General features: G+C 46.4%; 2 non-coding genes across 2 annotated transcripts; both read left to right on the forward strand.

The window, feature by feature from the left end:
• The first annotated feature begins 8815 nt into the window (after positions 1-8815).
• On the forward strand, positions 8816-8887 carry TRNAH-GUG (transfer RNA histidin (anticodon GUG)). The gene has a single exon. It is a non-coding gene; the product is annotated as a tRNA-His (tRNA).
• Positions 8888-9508: 621 nt separating this feature from the next.
• TRNAD-GUC (transfer RNA aspartic acid (anticodon GUC)) lies at positions 9509-9580 on the forward strand. Its single transcript has one exon. It is a non-coding gene; the product is annotated as a tRNA-Asp (tRNA).
• The last annotated feature ends 12177 nt before the right edge of the window (positions 9581-21757 follow it).

The raw sequence follows: 21757 nt of genomic DNA on the forward strand, positions 1-21757 counted from the left end.
GTTCAGTACATATCACTCTGTTAAGTGTCTCTAAATCATACTGGTTTTCTAATTACACAACCCAGCGCATAAAAACTTGGTTGTCTCGCTGTCTCTGGTCATTTGGAATCCTTGTACCTGCTTCTTCTCATTTTGCATCCACCATCTGTAGAGTTTGCTTCATTGCTTTTTCCTTCTGAGGAACAAACTGTAGATGTTGACAATTTCTGTTGAACTCTCCACTATCAGTCTCACTCACATATGATCCGGACAATGAATTATTTTTCTTTACAACAGCTGGATCTGTTCATTCTTTTTCTCTATCCAGTTTGACACAAAGATGGCCACCAGGTTCTGAATCGTCAATTCTTTAACTGAGTGACATTTGTTAAAAAAAATATCTGTAAGTTCTTTTTGCCTTTTTATCAGATTTGGCTACTCACTTCATGTCTGGCCACTTTGGAGATACCATATCTGGCAGTTTCCAAAGTCAGAACAGTAGTTCTGAGTTGTCTTCCCATCAGGAGTTGTGCTGGACTATATCCAATAGCTGCTATTGCTTTTGATCCATAGCTCCGAAAAGCAAGGAATGGATCTTCCTTCTGTAGGATTTTCTTGGCTGTTTATATAGCGCTCTCAACCACTGCGCTCATTTGTGGGTAATGTGGGCTGCTAGTAATATGATCAAAATCATATTTTGCTCAGAATGACAATTTCCACCGTTATTTGTCACTAGTTGTTCTGGAATACCGAAATTTTAAAAAGTGTACTTCAGTTTCTCAATAACACTGCAACATATTATGTCTTTCAAGTACATTATTTCTATATACCTGGAAAAATAGTTCACTACAACCAGATAGTGATGTCCTCTGAATTTGCATAAACCTGCAGCTAATCTCTTCCAAGGTCTGTCTGGCAGAGGTGTTGTTCTTACCGGTTCTTTGCATAGTGTTGGTCTGTTAGCTCTGCAATGTTCTGTGCAGATACTTTGTTCTTTATGTCCTTGCTGATACCTGGCCACTACCCTGACTGGGTGGCCTGTTCATGACATTATGGCTATGTCTATATTTACAAGCTTACAGTGGCACAGCTGTACCCACACAGCTGTGTCGCTGTAAGAGCACTCGTGTAGCTGCATTATGCTGACAGGAGAGAGCTCTCCCACTGACATAGTGCTGTGCACACGAGGGCTTATGCCTGCAAAACTTATGTTGCTTGGGGTATGTTTTTTTCACACCTCTGAGTGACAAAAGTATTGCCAACATAAGTGCTATTGTAGACATGGCCTTAGTTAATCCTTAACTAGGATTAACATGGATGAGCGTTAGGATTTCTCCTCTCGTTTCATTTGGAATTATGATGCAATCATCTTTAATCATGAGCCCATTTGACTCACTTAATTATCTACATATCGCAAAGTAATCTCTCTTCGCTTCCTTTGAGTCCTTTAGATTCTTGGGCCAGCCAGCCCTAATGTAATTTAGAACTTCTTGAGGTTATGTGTCTTTCAAGGTTGCTTTTAGTAGTTGGAGTAGTCTCTTTTCTGACACTGGTCTCTATATGTCCACAGCATCCACGTATGCCTGTACGACAGCTTTGAGCTCATGGGAGTCAAATATGATGCTGGGATTCATGACAGAATATCTGCTACTACCAGATTTTTCCCAGGAACACATTTAACATTTGGGTTGAATTGCATTAACCTTATCAATAGACACTGGCATCTCAGCGGTGCTTCATCCAGGTCTTTTCCACTGATGAGAGTCACAAGCAGTTTATGGTCTGTTATCAGTGTAAAAGAATCACAGATATCTGTAAAAGTTCTCACATGTCCATACGCTTGCCAGGCACTCCTTTTCAATCTATGCATATCATTTTTCTGTTTCTGTGAGTGTGTGAGAGCAAAATGCAACTGGGCTTCCACTCAGAGCTGTGTTGTTGTAACAATACACCACCTAGGCCAAGCTGCTTGCATATACATTCACCATGGTGGTTTGTTCATCTCAGAGTACTTGAGAACTGGAGCTGTTGAGATAATTTCATTTACCTTTCTGAAGGCAATTTCTTGATTTGGTCCCCATAGCCACAATCTGTTGGACTTTAATAGTTCATTCAGTGTTTTTTGTCACTGTAAAAATGTCTTGTAGGTATCAACCAAGGTAATTTACCATCGCCAATATATGTCTCAGTTTTGGTACATTAGTTGGTGCATTCAATTCTCGAATTGGTTTTACTTTCTCAGGGCTAGGACTGATTCCATCTTTGTTTATTCTCAGTCCCAAACACTCTATTTGGGGTAGGTGGAAAATGTTCTTTTTCCTGTTTAGCTTCAGTCTAGCCGGGGGGTGGGCAAAGTTTTTGGCATGAGGCCCACCTCTGGGTATGGAAATTGTATGACAGGCCATGAATGTTCACAAAATTAACACTTCAGAGATATTCAAATAAGCTTTATTTAATAAAGCTACATTTTAGTGGAAATAAACATAAAACCATACTTACAATTAAAAATATACCATCATAACAACGTATTACAAGAACTTACCCCCTTTCCACTCCCTTTCTCTCTAGCCTGGATTTGTCAGGTGTCAGCTTCCAGTCATTGGAATTAGTTGAGATTCACCACCCCCCTGCTCTCAGAAATCTCCTCCCACATAGGTCCCGACAGCCCACAACTTTGAAAACTGCCATTGAGCATTCCCTGGCCAACTATTCTTTGTTTTATCCTCAACAATGGAAAATGAACACTACTAAAATGTCTGAGTCACCTAAGCCAACAAGTAGCAGGCATGTGGGGTTGCACGTTCCAGGCTCTGATGGCGTGTGAGGTAAGTTCGGGTTGTGCAGCTGGAGTAACATGCGTGCCCTCACGCCCATCATGCAAGCCCCTGACCCCGCTCTCTGGCTGGAGCGGGGCAATGGAGTTCGAGGACCAGATTAAAAGGCCTGAAAGGCCAGGTGCAGCCCACGGGCCATAGTTTGCTCACCCCTGGTCTAGACTAACTGATACACTTAGAACTTGATTGCTTGAATATATCAAAATATCATCCATGAAGACAACAACTGCATTTATGTTCATTAACGGTTCTGCCATCTTTCTTTGGACAATATCCAGGTGCACTGGTTATCCTGAAAGGTAATCTTTAAAAGCAAAATCTCCCAAAGAAATGTAATCAATTTAGCACTCTCTTTGGCTAAAGGAATTTGCCAGAATCTGCTTGAGGCATCCATCTTGGAAAACGCTGTAGCTCCTTTCACTTTGCGGATGAAGTCATTCAGTATTGGGAGGATATATTTTTCTCTCATAACTGCTTCATTAAGTCTTTTAAGATCCACACAGATTCATATTTTTCCATTTTTCTGTATAACCAGTACTAATGGGGCACACCATGCTACTGGCTCAGAGATAATCTTGGTTATGCCAATCTGTTCCATTCTCTTTAAGTCAGTTTCCACTTTACGAAGCAACAGGATCAGAATCCTGCCAGGTATATGTACACTATATGGTTCAGCATTGTCTCTTAAGGTTATTTGTACTGGATCTCCTTTCAATAGTTCAATATCACCAAACTGCTTCATTGAGTTCTTCCACCTTTCTCAGTAGGCCCATCATGGCTGTCAAGTTGCAGCTGTGAAGGTGTGGGTTCTCGATCCTTTGATCACATACACCCTGAGTACAAAGATTTTGTCTGTGTAGGTTGTTTCTGTGGTGAACAGGCTCATGCAGTTCAGAATACCTTCAGTGCTAGTCAGGGCTGTGTCTGGTGATTTCAGCTCTGAGAAGGGTTGAAGGTGATTGTAACTCCCTTCTGAGTCTGCTCCTGAGTCAATTTTAAAGTCAATAGTCTTTCCTTGAAAGACTCCTGGCAGGCTCTGTGTTATCATACATGACAGGTCCCAGAAACAATGGCTCCCTGGCTGCCTTAATGTGCGAAACAGCTGCAAAATGTCCATATTTTGTGAATTTATTACATCTTGCACCTTTGGCTGCACATACATCTCTTGGGCATTTAGTCTGAAAGGCTTTGCGGTTAGCCTGAGAGTTCTCTCTCCTTGCCTCAGGGGTTGTATAATAATAACAATTTTTAGAATTCATGCTGTGCCTGTTTACAGATGGTTTTTCAGGTTCGTTGAGTTTGTTTTGCTGCTTCATAAGTTTGCACTGCTTTGTTATTTGAATAGCTGTGTGTGGGTTAAGTCTGTTTTTAACTGGAGCTGCTGTGAGAGACTTTTGTCTATATGGCCAATAGTCAATCTATTTCTCATATTTTAATGTTTTACAGTTCCAAAATCAGTTTTCTGCCAATGCCTTCAAAGCCCCGACAAAAGATTCAAACAGGTTCCCCTGTTTCCTGAATTTTCTGGTGAAACTGCCTTTTCATAAACCATATTTCTCTGAGGTATAAAGTATGCATCAAACATAGCCAGAACTCTATCACAGTTATATTAGTGACTGTTGTCAGTAAAGGCAAAGGATTTAAAGATATGCTCTGCCTGCTTCCCCATAGCATAAATAAAAGATGATAGCTTTATATCTCCAGTTTCCTGGTGGAGTTTAATAGCAATGCAAAATCTTGCAAAATGCTGCTTCCAGTCTGAAGTTCTCTGGGGCACTGAAGAGACGCATGTTGATGTGATCCATTCTGCAGCCTTTCTTGCTTTTTTTAACCCCCTTCTGTTTGCAATCTTTGTTGCTACCTTACTTCTGTTTCTGTTCTCCTCTGGCACAAGTTAGGCTGCCTTTACTTCTGACACCATGTACATGTAGGTTGCAGGACTGCTACTAGCAGGTCAGGCTCTTGCACTAGATATAGACTGGCTACAGAGCTTCCATCCCAGAGAGATATACAAGATATGTTCCCTTTAAGATACTTGAATACCCGCGAGGTATGGCTGGTCTCAGCTCAGGTAAGGTATATGTATGTATATCTATCTATCTATCTATCTATACTGCACTGAACAGTATAATACAGTTTAGCATTCCATACACCACTCCCCTAGGGACAGATTGAAATGCTAGTGGCAAAGGCAATACCTGGGAGGGGCAAGAAGGGTCACATGCCCCTCCCCAGATGCCTGGAGGGGGGCCATTTAACAGGGAACTGCAGCAGTGAAAGCAGCAGAACATGGGAACACCCGACAGCCCCACACCCAGCAGCTCCTCTGGCATGACTGTACCGCCCCAGCCCTTCCACACAGCTGTGTCTCCTTTTTGGGGTCTGTACAGCCATGCTGGAAGACGGGGCAGGGGCGGTACAGCTGTGCCTGGAAGAGCTGCCGGCATGGGGCCGCTGGGCACCCCCATGTTCTGCTCCTTTTGCCACTGTGGTTCCCAGGACAGCCCTGCAGTTCAAAAATTGGTACCTGGTACAGCAGGAGGACAGAGCCTCCCCTCCCCACAGGTAACATGGGATGGGGAGGGGACAGGGAGAGTGCGGGGCCCCCACACTGGGGGTGGGGTGGTGAGGAGTCATGTGGGGGGGGTCACGTGCCCCCCCCTTTAGCTGGTGCCCTCCTTTGTGTCCCTCCTATGAGTTGCTGTACACTGCTACAAGTTGTTTCATGCTGATTAAGGATACATCTACGCTTCAAGCTGGGGGTTTAATTGCCTGCTCGAGAAGATATACCCATGCTCTGATTGAACTAGCATGCTAAAAATAGACCATAGACATCATATGCACAAGGGGCTAGCCGCCTCCAATACGTACTTGTCCAAGACGCTAGGCATGTACTAGGGTGAATTAGCCCCTTCTGCTATGGCACTCTATTTTTGCGTGGTATGTTTTCTTGAGCAGGTGTTGGAGGGGGCTCTGGGCTTGGGCGGAGGAGTTGGGTGCGGGGCGGGTGTGCAGGCTCTGGGGTGGGGATGTGGGGTTTGCAGTGCAGGGGGGTGCTCTGGGCAGGGATTGAGGAGTTTGGAGGGCAGGAGGGGAATCAGGGCTGGAGCAGAGGTTTGGGGTGCGAAAAGGAGTGCAGGCTCTGGCTGGGGGTGCGGACTCTGGAGTGGGACTGGGGATGAGGGTTTTCGGGTGCAGGAAGGTGCTCCAGGCTGGGATCAAGAGGTTCGGGGGGTGGGAGGGAGATCAGGGCTGGGGCAGGGGGTTGGGGTGCAGGAAGAGGCTCAGGGGTTCAGGCTCTGGGTGGCGCTTACCTCAACCGGCTCCCAAAAGCAGCGGACATGTTCCCCCTCCAGCTCCTACGCAGAGCCGTGGCCAGGCAGCTCTGCATGCTGCCCCATCTGCAGGCACTGCCCCTGCAGCTCCTATTGGCTGCAGTTCCCAGCCAATGGGAGCTGCGGCGGTGGCGCTTGGGGTAGGGGCAGCGTGCAGAGCGGAAACCCCTGGCTGCCCCTACACGTAGGAGCCAGAGCGGGGCCATGCCGCTGCTTCCTGGAGCTGCGTGGAGCAGCCTGCAACCCTGATCCCCAGCTGGAGTGCTGGAGCGGGGTAAACCCCAGATCCCGCTCCCTAGTGGGAGCTCAAGAGCCAGATTAAAATAGATGGCTGGCCGAATCTGGCCCGCGGGCCGTAGTTTGCCCACCCCTGTTATAGACAAAGGGGAAAATTCTGTCCTTAGTTACACTGTTGTAAATCTATGGAAGTCAGTGGGGCTTGTGGGGGAATAAGCCTGGCTGGCCTCCCTTGCACCAATCAAAACATCGGTGAAGACTCGTCATATAGGCCCGCCCTGCAGGCCACAAACCTGAACCAAACTAAGTGTCATGTTCTCTGCCAGTCTCGGTCAAGGGTCATGACCAGAGGAGGGAGGGGGGGCCAAGGAGGGAAAGAATAAAAAGCCCCAGCAGCAGCACTAATGAAATATGTTCATGGCTGATAAAATATAATAACCGCTTGTGTGAAGCAATAGGTAACTTTAGCTGAACGTAAACTGACTAAATGCAGCTTTTCCTTTGGATGATCTGTGACCCCCCTTTCCCCCCCCCGTGATTTCAGCTAAATGCAAAGTAGCCAATCATGGTTCTCTTCTGGGTGCTCTGTGACGTCCCCGAATTTCTAGCTAAATGCAAACTGACTAATCACGCTCCTTCTTTGGGCGTCCTGTCAACCCCTCCCTGATACACTGACCATAACGCCCCGGAAGGTACCATGCACTCTTCCGAGAATGTACCCTAGCTGGTGCCAAGTTTTGACCGCATCAGGCTTCTCGAGAAGCCCCCCACCCAATATGCACCCAATTCTTGGAAAAATAATGAGGAAGGTACCGAGAAAGGGAACAGACCCCAACTCTTTTATTTTTGTAAATGGCATACTATGTTTGCGGTTTGTAAGAATAAAGGCAGTCTGTGAGCTGTGATCGGGTGTGGTAGTTTTCGGACTGCTATCCCAGCGCGTTGATATGTATTGCAATAAACTGGCCTCAGGCTTGAGTCTGTGAACTAAAATCAATGCGTGGGTGACTTTTTCCACGACATGCTATATCAGCGTATAAATGAGAGCAGAATATAGCACAAAGCATGCATATGTTCATATCCCTTCTCCATCTGGCCCCTCCCCCAATTAATACTGACAAATTCATGAATATGTTGATCACAAACTTTAAATGTTTTGTTCTATTATATATTTAATTTCAGTTTTCTATGAGAGTAGTCCTTTAGCGTGGAACAGTACTTCATATTTGTGATAAATGTGTTTAAAAAAAACAACATACGCCGCCTGTTTGAAACCTTTCTGCAGAGAAAAGCATATATTTTTAGCATCTACTTCTATCCCACTAGAATAAATCAGAGGTAACTCCACTGAAGTCAAGGGAGTGACACTGATGCAAAAGGAGAATCAGGCTCCAAATACTATATGTTTTAAAAAAAGTTTGATCATTTCAAATCAAAGGAGCTATTCTGACTGTAGATGTATGGAAGTAACAGGACACTCTAAAATAGCTGAAATCATGGTTGGCCAATGCTAACGCATTTTGGTGTAATTTTCATGGTACTGTATGTTATTACGAGGCACAGGATGGTGTAATTGAAATAATATTCTGACTAAACAATATTTGGTACTTTTATATTCATTTTCTATTCCCCTGCTACCCTAATGCTACGTGTTAAAATGGATACATTAACTTCTTTGTTAATACTCTAAAAAAAAACTAAGGATGTACACTGAACATTTTCTAACCTAAAGCATACTTTCAGCAATAACAGGAGGTATTTCCTTGATGATAGTTTGGCTCAGGCCTCTGGTGGGGCCCATGCTCTGGTGTCCGCTGACCCTAGCTGGTCTCTCACAGCGGAGTACCTTCACCATGCCCCTTTCCTCATTAGTATAGTGGTGAGTATCCCTGCCTGTCACGCGGAAGACTGGGGTTTGATTCCCCGACGGGGAGGATGACCCCTTTTGAATGGGGGGGACGAAGAAAGGCCTGGCCTGCCCAGCACCTGCCTTGCATTCTCCTTCTAGGGCCACTTTCGTTCACACCCCGCATGGCTGATGTGCACCTCCAGCGAGACAATTACCTCACAAGGACACCCCCGCCTGCTTGCCCTAGCGAAAGCCTCTCCGTGGCCTTCCGCCACTGGGCCCAGCTTCGGGACCTGCCCGTGGGGGCACGTTTCAGAGTCGCAAAGGGAAATATGCCGGCCAGGGGCATGAGGACAATGGCCCAGACAAACGGCGAGGCACGTGGTCAAGGGGTGGAGGAAGACAGAAAAACGGACAGGCATCGGATTGGCTTCCTCTCTTTTTTCCTTTGGTCACGATTTTAACTGGGACTATAATGGGGAGACGTGAGAAATACCTGTGGCCGCCGGTGAGGTAGGTGGCCGCCCCGAGAGCGCAGAGCTGAGCATTTTCCGCTCCGCTGATGCCTAGGCAAACGCCTGGCCGTGATAGTATAGTGGTTAGTACTCTGCGCCGTGGCCGCAGCAACCTCGGTTCGAATCCGGGTCACGGCATTGCTTTTTGGTGGGGGGGGCTCTCCTAGAGCCTCAGCCTGATGGCGTCCATTTGCAAAGAGAGCCAGCAGCTGGTCCCTAGTTTCTGCTTGGTAAAGGAAAGTCAGTGGGGTCCGTCCATCAGAAAAAGAATAAGAGGAATTCTTCCCGGGCGCCAGGGTCGAAAAGCAGCCTATTCCCTCCTGGAAACGGCTGTTTCGAATGTCCGTCCAGTGCGCGGTGAAAGGAAGGAGCTGCGTGCTTGGGAAGCTGCGGCCCTCCAGAGGCGCTTCAAAAGCCAAAGGGGCCATGGGGGAGTTTGTGATGGGGTGAGTTTGAGGGGCGTGAGTCTGAAGTGTGGAAGGGGGAGGGTCGAAAGACCCGGTTTTGAGAGGAGAAAGGTGGTGATCAGCTGGTAGGGGAGGGCAAGATCCCCGGCCGGCGTTGTGTGAGGAGCTGTGTAGCCCCCAAAAGGCGGCCTGGTGGGCCAGGGCACGTGAGGAGGGCCATGGCCGTTGGTGCAGCCAAAGCCTTGAGGAAGCAGAAGAGGGCAAGGGGTCTTGTTGCCTGCTGGGGCCCATGCTATGGTGTCCGCTGACCCTAGCTGGTCTCTCAGAGTGGTGTGCCCTCGCCCTGCCCCTTTCCTCGTTAGTATAGTGGCGAGTATCCCCGCCTGTCACGCGGGAGACCGGGGTTCGATTCCCCGACGGGGAGGATGACCCCCTTTTGAATGGGGGGACGAAGAAAGGCCTGGCCTGCCCAGCACCTGCCTTGCATTCTCCTTCTAGGGCCACTTTCGTTCACACCCCGCATGGCTGATGTGCACCTCCAGCGAGACAATTACCTCGCAAGGACACCCCCGCCTGCTTGCCCTAGCGAAAGCCTCTCCGTGGCCTTCCGCCACTGGGCCCAGCTTCGGGACCTGCCCGTGGGGGCACGTTTCAGAGTCGCAAAGGGAAATATGCCGGCCAGGGGCATGAGGACAATGGCCCAGACAAACGGCGAGGCACGTGGTCAAGGGGTGGAGGAAGACAGAAAAACGGACAGGCATCGGATTGGCTTCCTCTCTTTTTTCCTTTGGTCATGATTTTAACTGGGACTGTAATGGGGAGACGTGAGAAATACCTGTGGCCGCCGGTGAGGTAGGTGGCTGCCCCGAGAGCGCAGAGCTGAGCATTTTCCGCTCCGCTAATGCCCGGGCAAACGCCTGGCCATGATCGTATAGTGGTTAGTACTCTGCGCCGTGGCTGCAGCAACCTCGGTTTGAATCCGGGTCACGGCATTGCTTTTTGGTGGGGGGCTCTCCTAGTGGCTCAGCCTGATGGCGTCCATTTGCAAAGAGAGCCAGCAGCTGGTCCCTAGTTTCTGCTTGGTACAGGAAAGTCAGTGGGGTCCGTCCATCAGAAAAAGAGTAAGAGGAATTCTTCCCGGGCGCCAGGGTCGAAAAGCAGTTTTCACACCAAATGGAACAAATGTTTTACACCTGTCTCACAGGCTGGCTAGCCCTCTAATGTAAACCAGGCTTAATCTTGCCAGTGATCTAGCAGCTAGCCCGCAGCTGAGGCGATATGGCAACTTAATGATAATTAGTGGTCCCAGCTGTGAAAGTGTTAGGAAAAGATTATACAAACAGAGTAATGGGGAACTCAGTGAGGGAGAGACTAGAGAGAAGGCAGGGCCCTAATGCAGGTAGGTGGAGTAGCTCCCCGCCACCCCAGAGGGGGAAGAGCCTATTCAGCCACTGGAGTGGAGCGGAGCTAGGGAGCTCAAAGCCTGCCCCTCAGAGGGTCAGGCGGTGAGCCAGAAGTATAAAGGCTTGCCCTCACAGTTCAATGAGGCCTGAGCTGCCAGAGAGGCCAGATGTATTGAGCTTAGCTTGTGGCTGGGAAAACTCCAAGGCAGCTGTGAGGATTGGCCTGGCCCAGCCTGCCCTGCACTTGCTACCAGGAGGAGTTGGTGGACCTACCCTACCCTGCACTTTCTACCTGGAGGAGGTGCTGGGACTGCTGCTTGCCCACTTCCCTGAGGAACCTATGATGCTGGATCCCCCCAGTGGACAACACACTGACCCAGGTACTACCTGAGGGGGAGTCTGGAAGTAGCCCAGGGGCAGCTGACCCTAGTCTGGCTGCAGCACTGCCAGAGCCTATGTCAGTGACTAAGCAGCGGGTCTTCTGCTGCTGCTAGGGCCCCGGGCTGGGATGCAGTGGAGTGGGAGGACCTCTGTCCCCCCTGCCACCCAACTTGTGGGTGGCAGATTCCCCCTCTCACAGGCCTTCGGAGGCTTGGGCCTACTGTGGTTGCCCTGCCCTGACCTAGGGCCTGGGCTCCCTTTGGTGTATACTGTTGTTGCTCAGCCCTGCCTGAGCTTGGACTTGGCATGGCCCTACCCTGACCTGGGGCCTGGGCCTACTATTGATTGTACTGCTCCTGCTCAGCCCTGCCTGAGAGTCTGAGCCCGTGACTCATTGTTGCCCACCCTGACCCGGGCCTGGGCTTACACTGTTTATTTCGGTTACCGCAAGGGCTGCTGAGGGATACCCCTGTGGACAGACTAATTCCCTGAACAATAACTGTATGTAGTGAGCCAGCGTGGCTCCCCGCTGCCCCGGAGAGGGTTGAACCCCAGCAAACCCTTGTACAAGGACCCACAGGGAGTAGGGTCCGGCTCAGGCTCTTGTGCAGGAGGCCCTGAGGTAGGGTCAGTAAAAGCACATTAGTGGAGTCTCTCTCCAGGAAGAGGGGAAAAAATCCAGGTAGTTTGAAATGTAAAACATTTAAGTAGATATATTTAAAAAACCTAATTATAATGCATTGCTTTGGAGAGAGGTGTTGGTGGTGTAGAGTTGGCTATGCTGGCTTTGTCACTTGAGGTCTCCTCTATGCCAGGGGAATACCCAGCCCAGCTACCCTTTTAGAGCAGCTTTCAGTCCTCTTTGTGCCACCAGAGCCATGAACTCAACATCTGCAGCATGATCCAAGCTATTCAGTTGAATCTTTTTTTTTATCTAGTGCATGATATACTGGATGTTTTAAAGTAGGGAAGAAGCATTTCATTCTCAGTTCCACCTGTGCTGTGCCTACATAGGTATGGCACGGGGAGAGGAGACAACACCTGAGTACCTAGTGCCCCTGTACAGCTCTGGTTCCTAGGACTTGATGGGAGGAGGTGGCTCCAGCTGGGCCCCATTTTACACCCTCCCCCCAGTGCAGCAGTCCCTGCTTTGGCTGCTTCTCTGAGAATGAGAGTAGGTAACCTCTTTTATAGCAGGCACTGGTAATGATTTTCCCACAAATCAAGTGGGATAAAAACATGTTGGTTTATATCTCACTATAAAAATACCTTGTCCCTGTAGGCATTTGCTGTTGGGTCAGCATTGGATAGCAGGGCAGCTACATTTGCTATTACAGACATATACAGCAAATATCCAGAAACCACACTGGTGCTTGTAACCCACACTTCTGCAACTCCTGAGAAGTTAAAAAAGAAAACTGTACTGATTAATTCTTTTAATACACATTTCTAGCAAGTTAAATAACAAATTATTATATAAATTGTGGGTTAGATTGTGCCTACCTCTGCCTGGGTGTGCAGAGAGATTGGAGAAGAGGTCACACACAACCTTCAAGTCTGTGCAGTGGCCATACACAATCGGTGTCCTTGCACTTTCAGCAGGCAGGGACTCAGACTCTAATGCCAATGATGGCTTTAGAAACCCCATGGGAGGCTGGAGGGGTGCTCTTATCTTCCCTTGTGCCAGCATGCTACACCTTACATAAGAACTGCCATACTGGATCAGACCCATCTAGTCCAGTATGCACCTGTGAGGTAGATGCAAGGAACCCCTGTGATGGGTTTGGTCACAGGGACCCTGGTGGGATTGTCACCTGATATGCTGGAATTATCTCTGAGCCCGTTTTCCCTGCCAGCTTGGGACTCCATAACCTTGCCTTGTTAAGCCAGACACGCTAGCCTGCTGCATCACAGACTCTGGGTCTGAGCCATGTTCCCAAAGCTGCAGACTTAACTGAAAACAGCTTAGCAGGTTACCTGCCTCCAGCACCCCGACACCCAGCTCCCAATCAGATCCAAACCCTAAATAAATCCATTTTACTCTCTTTAAGGCTTATAGAGGGCAGACAATTTATGAGTTTACCTTGTATAACACTGATAGAGCGAGATGCACAGCTGTTTGCTCCCCCAGGTATTAATCACTTACTCTGGGTTCATTAATAAACAAGTGATTTTATTAAGTAAAAAAAAGGATTTATATGGAGATATACGTATCTCATAGAACTGGAAGGGACCTTGAAAGGTCATTGAGTCCAGTCCCCTGCCTTCACTAGCAGGACCAAGTACCGCTTTTGCCCCAGATCCCTAAGTGGCCTCCTCAAGGATTGAACTCACAACCCTGGGTTTAGGAGGCCAATGCTCAAACCACTGAGCTATGCCTTTAAGTGGTTCCAAGTAATAACAGACAGAACAAAGTAAGTAACCAAGCAAAATAAAACAAAAACATGCAAGTCTAAGCCTAATACATTAAGAAACTGATTACAGGTAATATCTCATCCTCAGATGTTCCAATAAGTTTCTTTCACAGACTAGACTCCTTCCTAGTCTGGGCCCAATCCTTTCCCCGGTACAGTCCTTATTAGTTCCAGCAGACATCTTAGGTGGAAAGCAGGGGCTTTCTCATGACTGGCAGCCCCCTTTGTTCTACTCCATCCCCTTTTATACCTTTGGCACAAGGCGGGAATCTTTTGTCTCTCTGGGTCCCCACCCCTCCTCCTTAATGGAAAAGTACCAGATTTAAGATGGATTTCATTATCAGGTGACATGGTCACATGTCACTGTAAGACCTCATTCTTCATTACCCACTGGCTGGCAGACAGGTACACAGGAAGGCTTACAGGTAAATAAACCATCCACAACCAATTGTCCTAGTCAATGGGAGTCATCAAGATTCTAAACCAGCATTAATGGTCCACACTTTGCATAATTACAATAGGACCTCATAGTTATACTTCATATTTCTAGTTTCAGATACAAGAATACAAATAGGATGAACACACTCAGAAGATTATAAGCTTTGTAATGATACCTTACAAGAGACCTTTTGCATATAGCATATTTCAGTTATGTCATATTCACATTCATAAGCATATTATCATAAAGCATATGGAGTGCAACATCACAACCCCACTGTAAACAGTTGTAGGATAAACAGCCTTCTGCGAAGCTCTCATCCTAGCCCAGGGGTGGGTAAACATTTTGGCCTGAGGGCCGCATTAGGTTTCAGAAATTGTATGGAGGGCCGGTTAGGGGAGGGGGGTGTGCCCCCCGCAGGACTCCTGCCCCATCCAACCCCCCCTGTTCCCTGTCCCCTGACTGCCCCCCTGCCGCCCCATCCAACACCTCCTCTCATTCCTGACAGCCTGCCCAGGACCCCTGCCCCATCCAACCACCCCTTCTTCCTGTCCCCGACTGCCCCAGGAACCCCTGCCCCTGACTGCCCCCCACTGCCTCATCCAACCCCCCTCCTTCCTGACTGCCCCCCCCAGGACACCTGCCCCCATTCAACCCCCCTGCTCTCTGACTGCCCTGCCCTTATCCACCCCCCTGACCACCCACCTGAACTCCCCAGCCCTCTTTACAACCCCCCCCTCCACCACCTTACCACGCTGCCTGGAGCACTGGTGGCTGCCAGCGCTACAGCCGCGCTGCCCAGAGCCAGCCACGCCACCACACAGCACAGAGCACTGGGTCAGGCCGGGCTCTGCAGCTGCGCTGCCCCAGGAGCTTGCAGCCCCGCTGCCCAAAGCATTGTGCCAGCGGTGGAGCGAGCTGAGGCTGTGGGGGAAGGGGAACAGCAGGGGAGGGGCTGGGGGCTAGCTTCCCAGGCCAGCAGTTCAGGGGCTGGGCAGGAGGGTCCCGCGGGCTGTAGTTTGCCCACCTTTGTCCTAACTCCTAGTTAGAGATTGGCTTAAACCCTGATGCATGAGGCTTGTTATCCCTTCCAAAACTCTTTTTTAGCACTAATTATAACTGAGTATTTTATTATCCTTTTAAATGTCTAATCCCTCTTTGAATCTGGTTAAATCTTGTTAAAAGATATAGCAGATGCTGTCACAGTGTGCACTCTTTTCTTCTCCCCAGAGCTCTGAGGTCTTGTGCCTGCCAGCATGCAGCCCTACTCACCAACACACCAATGCATGCAATGCCTTAAATCTACAATGTACATATATGGTCCATATCACCATAGTATCTGACTGCTTATGTACTCTCTCCTTTAAGGCCTTGGCTACATTGGCGCTGTACAGCGCTGCAACTTGCTGCGCTCAGGGGTGTGAAAACGCCCCCCCACCCCCACCCCGAGTGCAGCGCTGTAAAGCGCCAGTGTGATCGGAGCCTGCAGTGCTGCACACGCACTCGCAGTGCTGCAAGCTACTCCCCTCAGAGAGGTGGAGCTCTTGCAGTGCTGCGAGAGAGCTCTCGCAGCGCTGGCGGCGCGACTACTCGTGCTTCACAGCGCTGCCGTGGCAGTGCTGTGACTTCCCGAGTGTAGCCAAGGGCTGATGATTCATCTCTATTGCTATCTATAATTTGCACAATTGATCCAAAAACTAGAGGCCAGATTCAAGAGGCTCAGTACAGGAGAGAAAGGAAGGCCACTGGGTAGTTGGCTACAGCTCCCTGATTTATAGGCCAGCCTTAGCCCTGGCTGTGACATTGCACTCTATATGATTTTATGAAAATGTTAATGTAACTGGAACATGCTTCATGCAAAAGGTCTCTTGTAAGGTATCATTACAAAGCTTATAATCTACTGAGTGGGATCAACCTATTTGTATAAATGTATCACTCTTGTATCTGAGCCTTGAAATATAACTCTGAGGGCCTATTGTAATTATGGAAAGTGTGGGCCATTAATGGTGGTTTGAAATCTTGATGACGCCCATTAACCAGGAAAATTGACTGCAGATGGCTGTGTTTTACCTGTAAGTCTTCCTGTATACGTGTGTGCTAGCAAGTGGGCAATGAAGTCTTGCAGTGACATGTGATCATGTTACCTAAACTGGAATCCATCTTTAACCTGGTGCCTTTCCATTGAGAAGGAGGGGGTGGGAACCTAGAGAGGGACAAAGGAGTCCTGCCTTATGCAAAATTTATATAAAGAGGAGGAACAGAACAAAGGGGAGGAGCCATCATGAAGAATTCCCTAGCTACCACCTGAGCTGGAACAAGAGCTGTACTGGGGAAAGAACTGTGCCCAGGCCTGGAAGGTGTCCAGTCTGAGGAAAAAACTTACTGAAGCATCTCTAAGGGTGAGATGATCTGTATTCAGTTTGCTTAGACATAGATTTGCGTGTTTTATTTTATTTTGCTTGGTGACTTACTTTGTTCTATCTGTTACTACTTGGAACCACTTAAATCCTACTTTCTGTATTTAATAAAATCACTTTTTACTTATTAATTAACTCAGAGTATGTATTAATACCTGGGTGGGCAAACAGCTGTGTATATCTGTGTTGTACAGGGCAAACAATTTGCGTTTACCCTTTATAAAGCTTATACAGGGCATCACTTAAAGTTGTTGCTGGACAAAGCAACTGAGAGCTATTGCTGGAATTATTACTACCACTAGGATTGTCACAAGAGTGCCTGTCACTTGCAGGCCTGAAGACTTTACAAGGGTTGTCACTAGCACAGTTGTCAAATGGAACAAAGTAAAGCCAGAAAAATAATTATGTGGGCTATAACAATACCATCAACAGTCCTCAAGAAATATCAGAATGGTCACTTGTAGGTGGGTTAGCAGAGCCATAACCTATGCTAAGCATGTGTGACAGGGCTTTCTAATATCAAACACAAACAGAGGAGATTAAATGTTACTTAGCTGACACTCTACTAGCTTTCTAAGCACTTAATTTTTATGTATTTTATAATTTCTCTGTAGAAAATAGAAAAATTGGTGTAACGCCCCACTTGATCTGGTGAGAGCTGATGGAATCCCAGAACAAGATAGGTTTTAGCCTGTAATCACACTATTACACAAAAACATTTTATAATGTGTGAAAGCATTCATAAACCTCTGAGCTTCTCCTGTCCCTGGTTTCTACTTACCCAGAAGTTCTACTGGTAAACCCAAGAGTTAACTGGAAATAGAAGTAAGTTCTCAGTGTAGAACTGGATGCAGGCGTTCCAGTGAGTGTACTCCAGTTTGCAATCTCAAAAATGATGTAGGAAGTGTTCCGTATCAGATCTGTTAACTAAAGGAGCAAATGCCAATGGTTATACTTCCTTCTATGGAAGCTACAAGTTTACAGGAGGACAAGAGCAAGCTCAAATATTAGGGGCTGATGCTAACCTGCCATATTTTTGTGATGCTTTCCCCAAACTGCTAGTATCACTTCCATCTTACCTGGATTTAGCTTCAATTTACTCATCCCCGTCAAGCCCTGGTCTTGGCCAGTCACCAATAAAATATGTTTACAAGCCCCACATAAAGTACATTGAGCCCTGCCTTCAAACAGAAGGAGGTAATAATCAGAACAACATATACTGTCCACCCCAAATCACTCATCCCTGTTCAAAATCAAGATCCAAAATGTGTTCTCCCACATGCATTGAGTCAGAAATCACAACAGGCTCATGATGGCTAAGGCAGCCACAAGCTCATGAGCTAACTCTGAAGCACCATTATCCACGTGGACACAGAAGTCACTGAAGATAAGAAGCATGTCAATCCAAGATCAAACCAGACAAATATTTGATCAATGCATTAGGGAGTCAGAAGTGCAGAAACCTGTACATCACAGCTATTCCTAATTTAATTACAGGTGAATATCACCAAACAAATCAATTTTTTGAGTCAGGCATCTCATACATTTGACATCAGAAGCTAACAACACATCTACAACGTCCTTTCTCTGCTCATGCTGAACCAAGTACTTGACTGAAAAATGCTACAGGCTAAGGGCCCTGCAGCATTATCCAGCCAGGTCTCCATTATATAAGCAAATCATGGATGGTGGTTTATTAATTTATTAAATTGCTTTTCTTGGACTGAACAGTGAAGAGCAGGATCCCTGGCAGCTGATGGCGTATGTTTCCAAGGTGAGACCCCCCAGATGGGATGAGTATCATCCAGTTTTTGTCTGGATGCTCTCTTCCCATCATGATGTCCCAAGCTCAACACAACAAGGATCAAAGAACTCTAACCCCTGAAAATGATCCTCAATCTCCATATATCCAGCCCATGGGGCTGAATTGCTTAACTCTTTCAGGCACTGTGGAGTGGTTACTGAAGAGGTGCTGCTGTTGAAGCTGTATGTCCAAAGAAAGGATCCAGTATGACCATTTCTATGCTCTTGCATATCAGTGGTAGCCAGTTATTTTCATCAGACATTAAACTGTCAAACTGTAGGAACAAAATATGGATAGAATGATAAAAAGAGAGGAATCTGATGGTACTGGATGACCTAAGTGGTGTTTTTTTTTGGGGGGGGGGACGACTCCTCCTTTATTGTATTCTGGAATAGTCCAAAGTACACCACATGGTGTTTTATAATGCTTCCAGAAACCCTGCTCATCTTCAACCCAACAGAGGCTACAGGTCCCAGTATATGATGCTTTTGATCTGTCTGTGTGAAGATGGAGTATAGTCTGCTGGGATCTTTGGTCTTGAATGATCACAAAGCTATATTAAAATGAGGACAACTTGAAACTAGTTCCTGTTACCAAATGTGGCCGTCAGCTGGGCAAAGTTTTGGGGACCTGACTTTAAGAACATAAAAATGGCCATACTGGGTCAGACCAAAGGTCCATAGAGCCCAATATCCTGTCTTCCGACAGTGGCCAATGCCAGGTGCCCCAGGGGGAATGAATAGAACAGGTAACATCAAGTGATCCATCTCCTGTCACCCATTCCCAGCTTTTGGCAAACAGAGGCTAGGGATACCATCCCTGCACATCCTGGCTAATAGCCATTGATGGACCTATCCGCCATTAATTTATCTAGATTTAAAAAAAAAAAAAAACCTATTATAGTCTTAGCCATCACAACATCCTCTGGCAAAGAATTTCACAGGTTGACTGTTCGTTATGTGAAGAAATACTTCCTTTTATTTGTTTTAAACCTGCTGCCTATAAATTTCACTTGGTGACCCCCTAGTTCTTGTGTTATGAGAAGGAGTAAATAACACTTCCTTATTTACTTTCTCCATACCAATCATGATTTTATAGACTGCTATCATATCCCCCCTTAGTTGTCTCTTTTCCAAGCTGAAAAGTCCCAGCCTTATTGATCTCTCCTCATATGGAAGCTGTTCCATACCCCTAATAACTTTTGTTGCCCTCATCCTAAATCACACAAAAACGCTGATAAGTTGGCAAGTACAGTGACCTGATTCTACTCTTCAATGTACCTCTTCATTCTTATGATGCGCAAGAGCTTCAGAACACGGGCAATTAAGACCACTTGAATCACTTGCATTATAACTTGTCTGTCATAGGAATGCTGAATCGTTGAACTCTACCTTAGGACAAGCATGTAACAGGATGACAGAAGTAGCAAAGCTGTAATACTAATCTTTATATTAAAATTCTTGTCCATATCTGGCTGACCACTAAAAACTTTTTCCTGTTGAACTGATCTTGATGTCCAGACACCAAAAGCTCATGATCTGTAAGCACCTTCGGTTTTTCAACTGGTAACAAAAGATATGCAACTGATCATGCAACTTTCTTGCGAGAAGGACAGTTTGCTATGTATTGTTTAACTCAAACAAGCACAGTATAATCTATCCACACTGTCATACTGTGGCCCTCACTGTAGTATCTGAGCACTTGTTTCTTTAGCAAAGCCAGACATATGGGAATAGGTTTAAAAAAAAAATGGTGGTTAGTAATTGGAAGCGTGTTGTTGGTTGTGTGGGTTTTTTTCCCCCCCACTTCTTCCCCCCCCATTTTCCCTCTGTATTTATTTGTAAAGTTTTCCAGATTTACAAAAACCCACACATGAAAGAATGAAGGGTAAAGTACTGTGCATAAATAAAGTATAATGGAGCCACAATGAACATGCAAAATGGAATGCCAATATAGCAATGATCAGTCCATAAAAATAGTTAACAATATGTAAGTGTAATACAACTTTACCTAATGTACCAATATTTTGTAGACACACATCTGCTATAATTTCCTTGTGAAAACCTATTGTATTTATTTTGCAGTCTTCCATAGAAAGTGTTTTCTGAAATGCTTTGTAGAATACCAATTAAACAAGAGGGAGGGGGAAAAAGTAAATGGCATAGACAAGGGAATGAAGTTCTATATTCAAATACCACCTGAAAATGAATGGAAAGACAATGAAGTGGAGGGTAGGTGTGTCTTGCGTTACCTTCTATTATGCTGTTTCTTCAAAAGGAGAGATATATGTGGGAGAGGAAAGGGGGAACTTTTGTCTTTTATCTTTAAGATGATTATAATGAAATCTGTAGGAAGAGCAGAGAGAAAGTCTGGGACAAACCAGGATGTGAGGTAGGCCTTCCGAATAAGTTTTAGATCCAAGATTGCTAGCTAGTCATAAAAGTGTGTGTGTGTGTGTGTGTGTAAAACATCCCCTATAGATTGGCCTAGCTTTTGGAGAGGAACTAGACAATGGGAGTGGTGAAAAGGGTAAGTACACTGACTCCAAACATGAAGCCAACGTAGAATTTCCTGCAATCACATAGGGAGAAAAAGGCAAATATAATCCAAAACCAGCATAGTCTAGTTGATAGGGCCCTAATGTGGAAGTCAGGAGACATGAGTTCTGTTCCTGATTCTATGGATGACTTTGGGCAAGTCATTTCCCTACTCATTCTTTATCTCTTGATGTGTGTTTGTCAGAATATCACCAGCTTGAGACTCTATTTACTTGTACAACAAATTTAGGACTCCACTATGCTGAGAGTATACTAGATGGCCTGTGAACCAATAGCAGAGCACAACCAGACTGCCAGAAACTGTGGAGTTTACTCTTCTGAAAGGTGTTGGACTGTATGGTTATATACGAGGAGCAGTGTAATTTGAGGTTTAAATGCATTGTGGTGGTGGTGTGAAGAGCGCGTACAGAAAACCCAACTAGGAGAGTATATGTGGGCTCCTTTGTGAGGGTGGATACCAGTGTATAGCAGAGTGACCCTAAAACAGCATCCCTATGCTAGAAGGCAAGGAGCTCCCTGGTATCTAGCAGAGAGTTTCAGCTGGCCTGACCCCAACTCATTATTGTTATAATCTGTATCTAAAAGATGTCATCTGATATGTCATTGGAAAATTCACTGATCATAAATAATCTATGTGATGTATGGTCAACCCACAAAAGCTTATACAGATATGCTGCAATTATAACTAAAATGTGTTTAAACCAGGCATGTCAGGGGAATCAGTAAGTAGGTTTTCTCCAAACAAAGGAAAGAGGCCAACACCTTAAACCAGGTTTGCCCAAATTAATGGGATATTCATTTGTATCAGAGGTTGCAGGAAGCGATCGCAGCCCACTTCAGCTTATTATAAGCTACTTTTGGCTTGTTTGTGTGGCATTGGGTGACTGTTTTCAGGCAGTCATGGCATGTAGGTAAACTTGGCTCTCAGGTCCACTTTCCTTTTTCTTGAATGGTGCCCCACTGCATATTTTTTTTTTTTTGCCTCAAATCCTGTCCAGCATCAAGACATTTTGCTGTAAATGCCACCAGCTTCAAGATGCAAATCCCACCCAGCATCATGATGCCCAAATGCTTTTTTGGGACAGTTTTCGCAGGTTCTTCAGTCCAATAACACTTGTTTAGGGGAAGTTTTCGGGCATTAGGAACTTTATCTGGGGCTACGTTTCAGCATACATTTCGAAGGCT

The sequence above is a fragment of the Chrysemys picta genome, chromosome 1 (assembly GCF_011386835.1).
Source record: "Chrysemys picta bellii isolate R12L10 chromosome 1, ASM1138683v2, whole genome shotgun sequence".
Classification (NCBI taxonomy): Eukaryota; Metazoa; Chordata; order Testudines; family Emydidae; genus Chrysemys; species Chrysemys picta.